The sequence below is a fragment of the Lampetra planeri genome, chromosome 28 (genome assembly GCF_965212315.1).
Source record: "Lampetra planeri chromosome 28, kcLamPlan1.2.h2, whole genome shotgun sequence".
Taxonomy (NCBI): domain Eukaryota; kingdom Metazoa; phylum Chordata; class Hyperoartia; order Petromyzontiformes; family Petromyzontidae; genus Lampetra; species Lampetra planeri.
The window spans coordinates 2,621,257-2,633,702 of NC_136134.1; the positions used below are offsets into that span (position 1 = coordinate 2,621,257).

General features: G+C 43.4%; 1 protein-coding gene across 3 annotated transcripts in view; it reads right to left on the reverse strand.

Annotated features, from left to right (window-relative positions):
- ATP13A4 (ATPase 13A4) overlaps positions 1-9,073 on the reverse strand; it is a 66,481-nt gene extending 57,408 nt beyond the window's left edge. For 2 of the 3 annotated variants that reach the window (XM_078607670.1, XM_078607673.1), the window contains exon 1: positions 9,011-9,073. The gene's annotated coding sequence lies outside the window, so the exon portion shown is untranslated. Of the gene's footprint in view, positions 1-9,006 lie in introns of all 3 variants that reach the window. The other variant, XM_078607671.1, reaches the window with a different exon arrangement.
- Positions 9,074-12,446: the final 3,373 nt, after the last annotated feature.

Consider the following 12,446-nt stretch of genomic DNA (forward strand, 5'->3'; position numbering starts at 1 on the left):
TCTCGGTGACGCCCAAAACACAATTTGCGGAAAACCAGCGCACTGACAATAGGCAGAACCAACAATGGCAAACAAATTCCCCCATCAGCAATGATAACCCGTCACCCTCATCGATAGCATCCATTTAGATTACTTTGCAAAAGATTGTGAATTCATGATCATGATTCAAATGAAATCGTGATGCATTATTCTATTAATCGTTATCATCATTATAATTGTTTTTTTAACCTTTTATCTGGCAACAAAACTGACACCTTTTTTACAAGGAGTCATGTTTGCATTGACCACAATACCTGCAGCTGGAATGCAAACAAAAAACATAACTCTGATAATGTATGCACTGTCCTTGAAATTGATTGGTCCACACCCGAGACAGCTTTCTTTAGAACCTAGTCTCACATGGTGTTGGACCAGATGACGCCAAAAGGCGCGCTTTTGGCGTCATCTGGCCTAACATTGCATTCCGACTGCAGGTATTGTGGTCAATGCAAACATGACTCCTTGTAAAAAAGGTGTCAGTTTTGTTGCCAGATAAAAGGGTAAAAAAACAATTATCATATTTTGTTGCTGGCAAATGAGGTTCCAATCGTTATCATCATCATAAGTCCCTTAAACATGACTATCATGAGAGACTTTAGCATTCTTGTGTATTGAGGTAACGAAATTGTTTCATACCATGTATCAGGACCAATGCCAAGACTATTTCTACTGCCCCGAGCTATGGTGGATAGCGAGGCGTGGTCCCTGTGGTTGGCGACGACATGTCCTGCCACAGGCCCACTTACTATTCTTAAGGGTCAATGATCCATATAGTCACACGTCGCTCTTCCTGTCTCCCACAGTAATTACAAGTATGCTGCTCTTCCATCTCTCCTTGTGCAACAGGCAAGCAGCAGCCCACCGTTGTGAAGTGGGTTAATTTTGGATAAATTTGCTCAATGGCTTAGAACTCCATGCTGCAACTTAAGACGCTTTTCTGATTAAAGAGCTCTTTTTTAATCATGGCACTTACTTTCTTCCACCTCCATGGTTGCTCCTGGAAATGCATGTTTATCAGTTATTATGTTAAATCCCAAGATTACCGCACTGGGGCGCCCAACACGCGCACATACATCCATAAATTTAATATTACCAACGAACCCCATTTCCGATGGGGTTAATTACCCCGTGCAAGCGAGTCCTCCGGCGCGTAATCCGATTTCATCGCTCCATCTCCATCGTGGATGTCCTTCTCAGATGTGTTCCCTACTTTGTCTGGCACTTTGGCGGTAGTTTCGGCAGCAGCCATCATCCCTTCCGACGATCTGACCTGCCAAAGGCCACGCCACTTTCTTAACAGCCATTATAACCACTCTTAACAGGTATACATATCATGGGACCTCCTTTGCCAGCATCAAAATATGAGAATAAGTTTTCCCTTTTTTTCTGGCAACAAAACAGGTGTTAAGATGTTAAAACACCAAACTTAAACCTTTTACAAGGAATCATATCTGCATTAACCATTCTTACAAAGCAATAAAGAGGCAGGCAAAAGCATATTGGCGTGCTTTTGAAAGGCTGAATATGATGCATGTATGTACGTATGATGAACTTCTTTCGCACCATACGTAGCCAACCGTGCTAAGAGGAGGTGCGGAGGAAGCATGACAAACTAAACACAAAAAGCAGTTCTTAAGACATTAGTTTGCCAATCTAGATGATTTAAAAGTGCGTAGCTCCCAGTGACTTCCTAATATCGGTAGGAAGAGCGTTCCAGACAGCTGCAGAAGTGCATCTGAAAGCCCGCGATGCGGTGACTGCGTCTTTGTTCGATGGTAGCCAAAAGCCGCTGTGAGGATGATCGGAGTTTGCATGATGACGGTTTTATGATTCTTGAAAAGAAGATGTAATGGAAATCAACACACCAAGGTGCCTAAAGAAGAACACTGATAATGACTTGATGTTGATGTAACGCCTTATATGCCGAGGCATCTCAAGAGCACCGTATATCGCATCTCAAACACGTGATAGTGCACCCCAGGCGGCAGCTGTCCCTGCAGGCACAATGTGACAGCACCTGTGGGTGAAGTACAGGATGGCCCACTTACGGAATTCGAGAAATTACGTAAGTCCAGACGTGTCCTAACGCCAATTCCATATGGGAGTTACGCATAAGATTTGTGTAAGTTAGCAGAGAATCATAATTATTAATACAAATTTAAATTCATCTGTACCCTTAAACAATTGTTTTTCAGGGTGCTATGCATGAAAAGGCAGAAATAGTTTAACATCAACCAAGGAAATAAGATGTGAGAAAGACGTTTGAAAATAACTAAAGAGAGAGAAAGCTATTTTAAACAGACATTTTTAGTCGAAATTTGAAGATTTGTAAAGTGTCTCGGCAGTCCTGACCTCGAATGCCAACGAGTTCCAGAGTTTAGGTGCCACAATTGCAAAAGCACACATCTAGGTGTTGTCGAGACCACTATTACGTCGATTGTCAAAGTAAAAAAAAAATAACGTTGATGATTTAAATGAATAACCACACCACATTGACAACGTTTACATTCATTCTAAATATAATAAACATAAATGCCATTATTCACAATTGGTTTATTTTTGGGTTCGACCCGCCCGACAACAACCAATTATTAAAAGTGTCACTTTAATCAAACGTGCCACATCTCTTACTGCTTCAGAACACCGGTTTACATCGCACATTTTTACACAGCCTAGCCCAGGGGTTTGCAGCCTACGGCTCTGGGGCCGCATGCGGCTGTTTAAGTTCTGCTTCGTGACGTTATTTATTAAGGACCACCGTCTTGTGTTCACATGCATTGTGGCCCTTAAAATAGAAGTTTATTTGCATTGTCTTTGAGTTGTGCACCTTTTGGCGTCATCTGGACCAACACCATGTGAGACTGGGCTCTAAGAAATGCTGTCTCAGGTGTGGACCAATCAATTTCAAGGACAGTGCATACATTATCAGATTTTTCTTTTTGTTTGCATTTTAACCACAAGTGTTGTGGTTAATGCAATATGATCCCTTGCAAAAAGGTGTCAGCTTTGTTGCCAGATAAAAGGGTAAAACCCTATTACTATATCTTGCTACTGGCAAAGGAGGTCTCAAAATGTAAAAATAACTCTTCTTCTTGTTTTGATTACTGACCCCTGGCCTAACCCAAACGAAACCAAAAATGACTCATAATACCCAAATGATGAATCATACCTTTGACCATGAAAGCCTACGTAGAGAATTAATAAAACACACTTAACTCAGCCACAAAGCGGCTGAAGCGCATGCAGCAATGACATCATGGTGGCCATGATGTAACCTCCAACACCCACCGTTGTGCACCCAGAGTTGCGATCTTACTCAGACACGCGCGAATACTTGATCTTTTGACGTACACCGTTTCGGATACTAAGACAATTGCTGCCTGTCAGATTTTAAATGCATTTTCTGTACTTGGAGGCCGCTGGCCTGCATACAGGGGCACGAGTCTGCCTATTGGGGGGCGATGATATATATCTTCGTATAATTTTCTTACTACGACCAAACTATGCTAAATTCACCAAACAAATCACAAGGCTTTTCTGGTCAAACGTTCAACTCAGTTGAAAACAAAAAAAAGCTAAATATTCTTTGGGTCTTTCAGTAAAGCCACGTAGATAGAAAAAATAATTAAAATAATAACAATATCACGACGTTTCAATTGCAACACAAGCAATCGTCTTCAGGTGAAAAAAGTGGGGGAAATCTGCCGAGGCAGGTTGTTTTATAAAGGTTTAGAGATGGGCGGGGCAGCTAATGTTAATGTTGGAGAGGTCACCATAACCTGCAGGAGGTCTACACCAATCAAAGAGCTGTTTACAAATGGTTTAGAGATGGGCGGGGCAGCTAATCACAATGTGGGGGAGTTACTACGGAGCTGTGGGGGGGTCACCGTTGTATTGTGTGAGATTAGTATGTCAATGTAAGAAATTTGAAGCTCGGCGAGAGCTCTAACAGCGCAGTGGCCACATGGAGGTGGAAAAGAATAGCAAGCCGCCATTTACTAACACAGCTAACGGTGGCTGTGTTAGTAAATGTGGCTGTGGGGGGTGGCCATTGTATTGTGAGAGATTAGCATGTCAACGTAAACGAACCAATGCAATGGTGGCTGTGCTAGTGAGACATCCAGCTCGTTAGAAAACGAGGGAAACAAACGGGGGAAACAAACGGGGGACAACACCACATGGAGGGAAGGAGAGAGAGACACACACCGAGAGGCACACCCACGCACAGAGAGATACACAGAGATAGACACAGAGAGACACAGAGAGAGAGAGAGACACATGTAGAGAGACACACAGAGAGAGACACACACCACAACATCACAGCCAGTTATAGTCTGCTAAAAAACGAGAGCCACCGCCACTTTGAGGGAAAGGGGCAACGTTGGCTTTGTTAGTGAGACATTTAGCCCGTTTATGTAAAGACATTAAACTTGGTAATGTAAATTGGTAACATAACTCAGAGAGTCGGAAATAACTACTGACAATGGCAGGTAGGATGGAAACATCAACAACCAGTTAAGGCTTGACCTGGTTAATAACGTCCTTCCAATGATTGCTCAAAAGATACATGTAACTGCCGTCCCACATCAAGCCCTGTCAGTACACTCACCAAACTTAATAACCAGGCTACAGTCCACATTATAGATTGCCAGTACACTCACCGATGTTAAGAACCAGGCTGCAGTCTACATTATAGACTGCCAGTACACTCACTCCAATTAAGAAGCAGGCTACAGTCTACATTAGTGTATTTATAAATTTTTTATTTTATTAAATTTTTAGAATTTTAATTTTTATTCAGTTTATTTTATTATTATTATTTTTCTGTCTACATGACTAAACCGATAGAACCAAAGAATAATCAGAATATGTATTCATACTGGAGAAATCCGATGAGCTATAAAGCTATTTTCACTGATGTCCAGTAGGGGCAGTTCAGAAAACAATACAAAAACACGATAGGAGTGCAAAGTACATGAAAGGTGGAAAAAAAAAATCACTTAATAATATACAAATTAAACTAAACTATTTGTAATCTTACCAAGTAAAGCCTACTCAGGTATTTACTTATTTTTCAGAAGCGACCTGGCCACAAATGACAGCTCAACAAAGTGGCTCATCATGTGGAAATTTATAGTAGCAAAATAATCTCAATGCATGTTTCTAAATGTGGAGGGGAAAACTGGAGGACCCGGTGAAAAAAAATCAACGCGGCCACGGAGTGAGCATTCAAACTCCAAATATAAAAGCGTCAGGGTCGGGGAACGAACCCACGAGCGACCTTCTGCAGGTCAGGTGTTGACTGTTATGTTAGCCGACTCTCTGTGTTGTATTGCATTCTATTTCTAAGTTTACTAGGTTTGTTCTCTCTTTCATTTTTACCTGATGATGATTGCTTGCGTTGCAATAGAAACGTCGGATGCTATTATTTAATTTATTTTTTCTTTCTACGTGACTTTACCGAAAGAACCAAAGAGAAACTTCTGCATACCAGGCGTGGAACATAGCATCTCTCCACCGTGACGCAGGCAGTCATCCTTTATACTTATAGGGTCATGTTCCTTCCCAAGCCTACTTACTTTCTTAACAGTCAAATTATGTCTCTAATGTGGGGTTTCTCTCATCCATAGGTAAACATTGATCATCTTAAGCAAATGTGAGCTCCCCCACAGTGGGAATATAGAATGTCTACTCCTGGGCTCAGTGCCACCAATAGAAGCGATTGCTGCTCATTGTTTTAAGCGAGGTCACTTTGATTTGGCCATTGTTTCCCAGTTGCAAGTGGTGATTTACAGTATTTCTTCTAATAAAAAAAAGACTTAAAATAAAATTGCGTTTATCCCTACAGTGTAATTAGAGGAATTCTTGTTGTAAATGTTGTCAGCTGATGGAACCAGCAGAAAGGCTTTAAATGCATAATCAGGTTATCCACAAAAGCTGAACAGCAAAACCCCACTTTTAAAATGTACCAAATAAATCATTAGACAATACACTTTCCTTCACATATCTGTCAACGGAAATAAAAGTGTTTTTTTACACATCCCATCAGCAACACAGTCTTCTGAGAGAACATAATTTCACCAGTATAGGTTCAACACGAGAAAATCCTCGACCAGTGTCAACAACCAGCATCTGTACCAGCAGAGTCTAGGGTCTGCCGGTGTAAAATACGTGTAGGGCGCCACGGAAGCGAGATGTTAACTACATCGCCTAGTATACAAGAGGCCATGGGTTTGAAACCCACCCTGACTCTTATATATTTGTAGTTTTCATGTCTCTCTCTCCGTGGTCATGTGGATTTATCTCCGAGTCCTCCGGTTTTTCCCTCCACGCTTAGAATCAACGTGTGATTAGAGTATTTGGCTGCTATAATTTTTCACCTGATAAGCCACTTCATTGAGCTATCATTTGTGGCCAGGTCGTTTCCGAAAGAGATGTGGGGCCCGACGTCCACCCCACCGCCCTCGCTAGGCAGGTGGAGCGCGACGTCCGCCCGTTCCGCTCCCCATTCCACCGTGTCGGTTGGCTCCCGCCGGGCCCCCACCGACCGAGTGACAGGGCCCCCCACGCTAGCGCCCACTCTGCGAGTGTGTATTCGGTATGGGGGTCGGGGGAGGGGGGTCATGGCGCTGGGATTCCCTGATCTCATGGTCTGCCCTTCTCGCTTATTCAACGGCAGCTTCTCCCGATGTCGTGAAGGATTCATTGTGGCTGGCCCGGTAAAACTTTTTGCGCCCATACACTATTAAGCCAACTCAGGGGCATCGCATTGTAACTTGTCCTGCGAGGGTCGGCCAATCCCCTGGCACCGGGAAACCGTGGGACTTTCCTCATAGGGACCCTTCGGATTAAAACCCGTTGTGCCAGGAAATCCCCCACCAGGACACTACGTGTGTGCGCTGCGTGTGTGTACTCAGTGTGGGGGCCAGGTCGTGGCACTTGCAGAGTGGCTGCGAGGCCTTGGCACCACAGAGAGCTACATAGTTCAGTGGGCCTTACCTGGTAAAATGAACCCGTAAAAACAAAGTTTTTCACTATAAATCCTTTATATGCGTGGCTGCTAGAGTCCTCTCGTCCTCTGGCTTGAGATGGCTGCCACCTATGGGTCAGATGATTGCCTGCCACCATTAAGCAATTGGTAATTAAATATAAAAAAACAATTCCTAAAAAGTGTAAAGATATGGATTTTCTTTTCACGAAAATAAATTGTCCTGCACAACGAGTCTGTGTGCAAAATGTCAGCTCGATTGGATCACGGGAAGTGGGTTAAAAAACGACCGAAAGATTTGCACGGTCGTAAGCGCGCAAGCAAGCAAGTGAACTTAATATAAAGGATTTAAAAATATAAAACACATTCCTGCGGAGGGAGCTGGTAGGAACGTTGGGTTGCTCGGTCAATGGCCAGGGTCAACGGCGGCGTGGTGTATTCCGCAAATATGGCCGACTGTGAGGGCGGGCACAAGCCGGCGGTAGGTTAAACATTGAGTTTTATAAGGGCACCACGGTGTGACCAGCCCCTCCCCACCCAGCCCCACCCCTCCCACCCCCCACCCAGCCCCACCCTCCCCACCCTCCCGTCTCCACCCAGCCCCACCCCTCCCATTTTTGGATGCACGACAGACGGACACAATAATCCCCTGTGGGCTGGTGTAACCAGGAGGTTCCTACCAGTATAAAATAGTTGTGTGGCTGATGGGGAGGGGCAGATACGTGAAGGACGCGTATTTCTGGCTAGTTAAACATTGTTAAATGCTCCACAATAACGCTCATATTTCGTGTCATGTCGAAGATAGAGGGATCACCTTGCTTATATGGATGAGCACTTGGCAGTTCAGGGGCATTCGTTTGGGCCAGCTTCACTCTGCTTATGCAAACTATTCATGATTTATTTATAATCGAAATGTGTACAGGACTGGGAAAATGCCAACCCATACTCTGTATATATATTTAGATGGTTTAATTGGTTGTTGTTGGACTGACTACTTTTCTTACTGGACTAATTTACACTCCACTTCTGAGCGAGTGTTTCTGCAGCATCTCCCTACAGACGGTCGCAACACGGTACTGCAGCTAATTTTTTCTTTAATCCTTTAAAAAACCACCTACTCTAAACCAAAATAAAAGTCTACTTTCTGTACAATTAAAATCTTGTGGATTATCAAGTTTATTTTTTTTAACCCACGAGACGGACAGTTAAACTCAACACTAAAGATGTTGATTGTGACCGGGCACGTACAAATACACGAGACGCAGACTCGCACACAGTATTAAGGACCCAAATACACGTCTAAGCAATGTAATACCCTTAGTCATGTTGGACGAAAATTCAATACAAAGAACCTACGCAACTTAAGTGGCAGTGATCCGCAAAGACAATACACAAATAACACATTCGCCAATAGCACTGCCCTCTGCAGAAGAAATCAAAGCATGTAGTAGGCGACGTTTAAATTAATGACCCTACTTCTAACACCTCTGTCTTCAGGCACCTCCGATTAATTAGCAGGGTAGGATACATACAGTGCAAAACAAGTCCAACATACATACACATACGTCCCTGGACTGTCTGAGACACGATTGAAGCTTCAATTAAATAAAATACTTGAAAGTTAAATTTAGAATCCTATGATGACGGCTTTCAATTTTATAAGTTTAAATATTTAAGAAATCAATATTAAAGTCACTCCCAAGTAAATTTCACCGGGGATATACCGCGGGCCTAACCCTTTAACAATCAGTTTAAAGTTGTTTATTCTTAACATTTGCAGAAGTTTAAAGCGCGTATCGAACAGCATTCAGCGCAAATGCGTCCTTCGAGTTAACGCTTTTTATTCCGTCATCAATAACAGACATGATCAATCCACTGTCGGATGAAGAGCCCTTTCCCCATGTTGTATTTCCCTCCAAATCAACCACAGGCAGAGTGGCACTCACAATGGCAGAAGAAGTCCCCATTCATTCACTCACCCACCTTGCACAGGAGGCAGCGAGCCGCAGCTGCCTGGAAGCTCCACGCGGTTGTGGGTCCCCTGAAGCGGTGCCACGCCAAGTGACGTGCGAGAAGGGGGAGGGGGCTCGTTGCCCCGCCTACAAACACCTCACCGCCCCGCCCCCTCGTCTTATTGGACCAATCGCATTATTGGGAGCCAACGCGTGGCCACGCCTTGAATGATAAGCACGCCCATTGATCATGCCCCCCCCCCCCCGCGCACAGAGAAGTCTCATCATCAATCTCGATTTGAAGTTTTCGTGATTGCAGTGATCCATACTCTTTGGTTCTTTCGGTAAAGTCACGTAGGTATAAAATTTATAATTTTGTAAGTATAAAATAAAATAAATGTTATACCTACGTGACTTTACCGAAAGAACCACAGAGTATGAGTATCATCATAATTAGAATTGTTATTTTATACTGGAGAAATCCGGTGAGCTATAAAGCTCTTTTCACATGTGTCCAGTAAGGAGGCGGGTCAGGACGTTAAAACAACAAACAATGCAAAACCGCGATAGGAGTGCAAAGTGTTGTAAAGGTAAATAGAACCGGACACTGAGCAAAACAATGCTATCCTCTTGTGGGTTAGTATATTCACTAGTAGTTATTATATATAATGCATATAATGTTAGTCACTGTCCCTAATAAATGATGACCAATTACATACATTAATTTGTCACGTTAACATATTGTTTAAATCGGATTGGTTACTCCTGTTTCATTATCTTGTAACACCGTTATTCTGACTGTCTGGACTGTTATCCTAACTTCCTGAGTCTTATGTTGAAGTTATTTGACATATTTGCAAACGAAACGTCGTATTTAATTGCGAGAAGTTCGTTGTAAGAATTGTTCTTCAGCTTACCCGTGAGCTAAAACAATACAAATTGTCAGGTTAAACAATTGCCACGTTAATCAATTAATCAATTGCCAGGTTGAATTTTGTTTGGCTGGCTCGGGCAGTAGAGGGTCTTAATGACACGATTTTGGTGAAATCATTACATGGCCTAACCCGAATAAACAGCTTACACGTCCAAAGTTGCTTGTTTTACCTTGACTTGAATATTGCTTCTTCTTCCACGCGTCTGTCCCACTCACGTGGGCTGGTCCGCTGTCCTTGCCAACCATCTCCACGCTGCCCTGTCCTGCGCCGTCTCTCTTTCTGCTCCTCGGGCCACCGTGGTCCGATCGCACCACATCACCCACCCACCTCTTCTTCTGCCTTCCTTGAATATTTGCCCCGTGAAATTGTGAGAGAAAGGGCTAAATAAACATTCAGAAATTAAAGGTGACCTTGGCTTTGTCTCGAGCGCGACTGTCGCCATCTATTTACCTGCGCTCGTAGGTATCTTTGGAGCAAATTCGGTCAAGGTGGCTCAATGACAATACCAATAATTGAACCTTGTAACACACCGCACAGCATTCACTCACACTCTTCTTCTTTCGTATGGCTGCCGATGTAGATGCAGCGACAACAACTACAATTTCACATTCAGGTGGTCAAGACCAGATAACCGCGTCAGCAGCAGCGGAGTGCATCGCTGTGATGATGTCTCCTTCGTATTTGCGTATCGGGGCATTGTGTCGTCATACGTTATACGTGGTCTGTTCAGGATAACCACAGCCGCACACAGGGCAGTTTTAAATTTTCCATTTGTGCATCGGGTATCCGCATCTGTCATGGTTTGTGCAATGGATGTGGTTTAGGGTGGACCATGAGCTTCGTGGAAGATAAAACCCAGGGATATTCTGCATTAGGCCTTTCACAAGGTGTTTGTGAGTTATTTTGAACTCCATTCAGCTCTCCGAGATTCATTGGGATTGAACTCGCATTGATGAAGGCTAACTGCATCGGTCCAAAAGGGCTTGCGTGACTTTAAGCGATGTCCAGGAACGTTATTGATGTCTCCTTCGTAGTTGTGGATCGGACATTGCGTCGTTATACGTTGTGCGTGCTCTGCTGTAGATGATCACAGTCGCACACTGCTGGAAAGTTTTCGATTTTCCATTTGTGCATCACTCGCACTTCAAGAGAATGACTCGAGAGGCAAAAGGAACCACAGGCAAGCATCCAGGCAATGAGCCACTGCCAAAATCCTCTCCCCCCTTCACCCCAAGCTCTGTGATCCTCTATATATTAAGGCGTAATCAGTCAATTAATGAGTGTTTACATGTGGAAAAAGATCAGAGCATGCAGAGAAACCCCGCACATGCGAGGGTGCAATGCTCTATCGCAGTGGTTCTTAACCTGGGGTGCACGCACCCCCTGGAGGTGCGAGATGCCCTCTCTGGTGTTGCGAGACATGGCCAGATTTTTTTTTAGAAGGTAAATAATCGAAAACACAAATTAAGCACGTAAGTACAACTACCATGTTTCATCAAACCTATGTGTTTATTAACATTGTACATTTTTCAACGGTTTTATTTAACTTCACTCGTTTGTCGTGGTCAAATATTGTAATCAAAAGTTGAATTCCTGCTGTCAAATCAATTCAAAATTTTGCACACGTACTCAGATCCGGTGACAATGCACGCCTGTGTGAAAATCGGCATCAATTCATCAATTAATTGCCTCCTTTCAAGCAATTACAATTTTTGTATGGACGCCTTATTAATTCTATATTTTTGTGTGTAGGTCAAAAACGCCGCGGTCCCTAAACTGTGGAATCGGCTCGCACAAAACGCAGGCGCCGCGTGCCTCAGGCGCCATTGACGTATTTCTCGACCGTGATTTAAACGAAGTTGTTTTAGAAAAAACTTTTTTTAAGGAGTTTATTTTACGATTGAGAACCAAAGGGGTGCAAGGCTGCAGCAAAGGTTAAGAACCATTGCTCTATCGCATACAGATGGAGCAAGTGGAGTTCACATTTTTGGTGTGCCACCTTCTCTTGGCAACCCAGTTGTATGGCACCTCAATGCCCACCCTTCACCTCTACAGTGCTGGGTTACAGGCATCCAACCACCACTGCAAAGAATACCCTCCATTCAGGAGGCATTTTCCAAGACAGACCCTCACACGCACTTGTTTTATTTAACTTCTTTCCTCTACATGGACTCCTCTACTTAAGAATCTGTTCGTAAGTAGAGGAGTCCCTGTAGAGGTATGTTCGTAAGTCGATTTGTTCGTAAGTCTAACTTTACTCCTGTCGATTCCAAGCATGTTGTACGGCATGTACACTCAACACGGATAATGGCTTTAAACGTTGCATAATCTCCCGTAAATGCCACTGGTTCTTCATGTTCTGCAGATGTAGATGTCACTGGTTCTTCATGTGGCATCTACTTGACACGTTTGTTTGTATTTCTGAAAGTTCATAAGTCGAATATTCAGAGTCCTTGTACTGTTTTCTCAAATCATCCTGGCATGAAAACTACATTATTACAGAATATTTTTAAAAACCTTCCCACACACGCC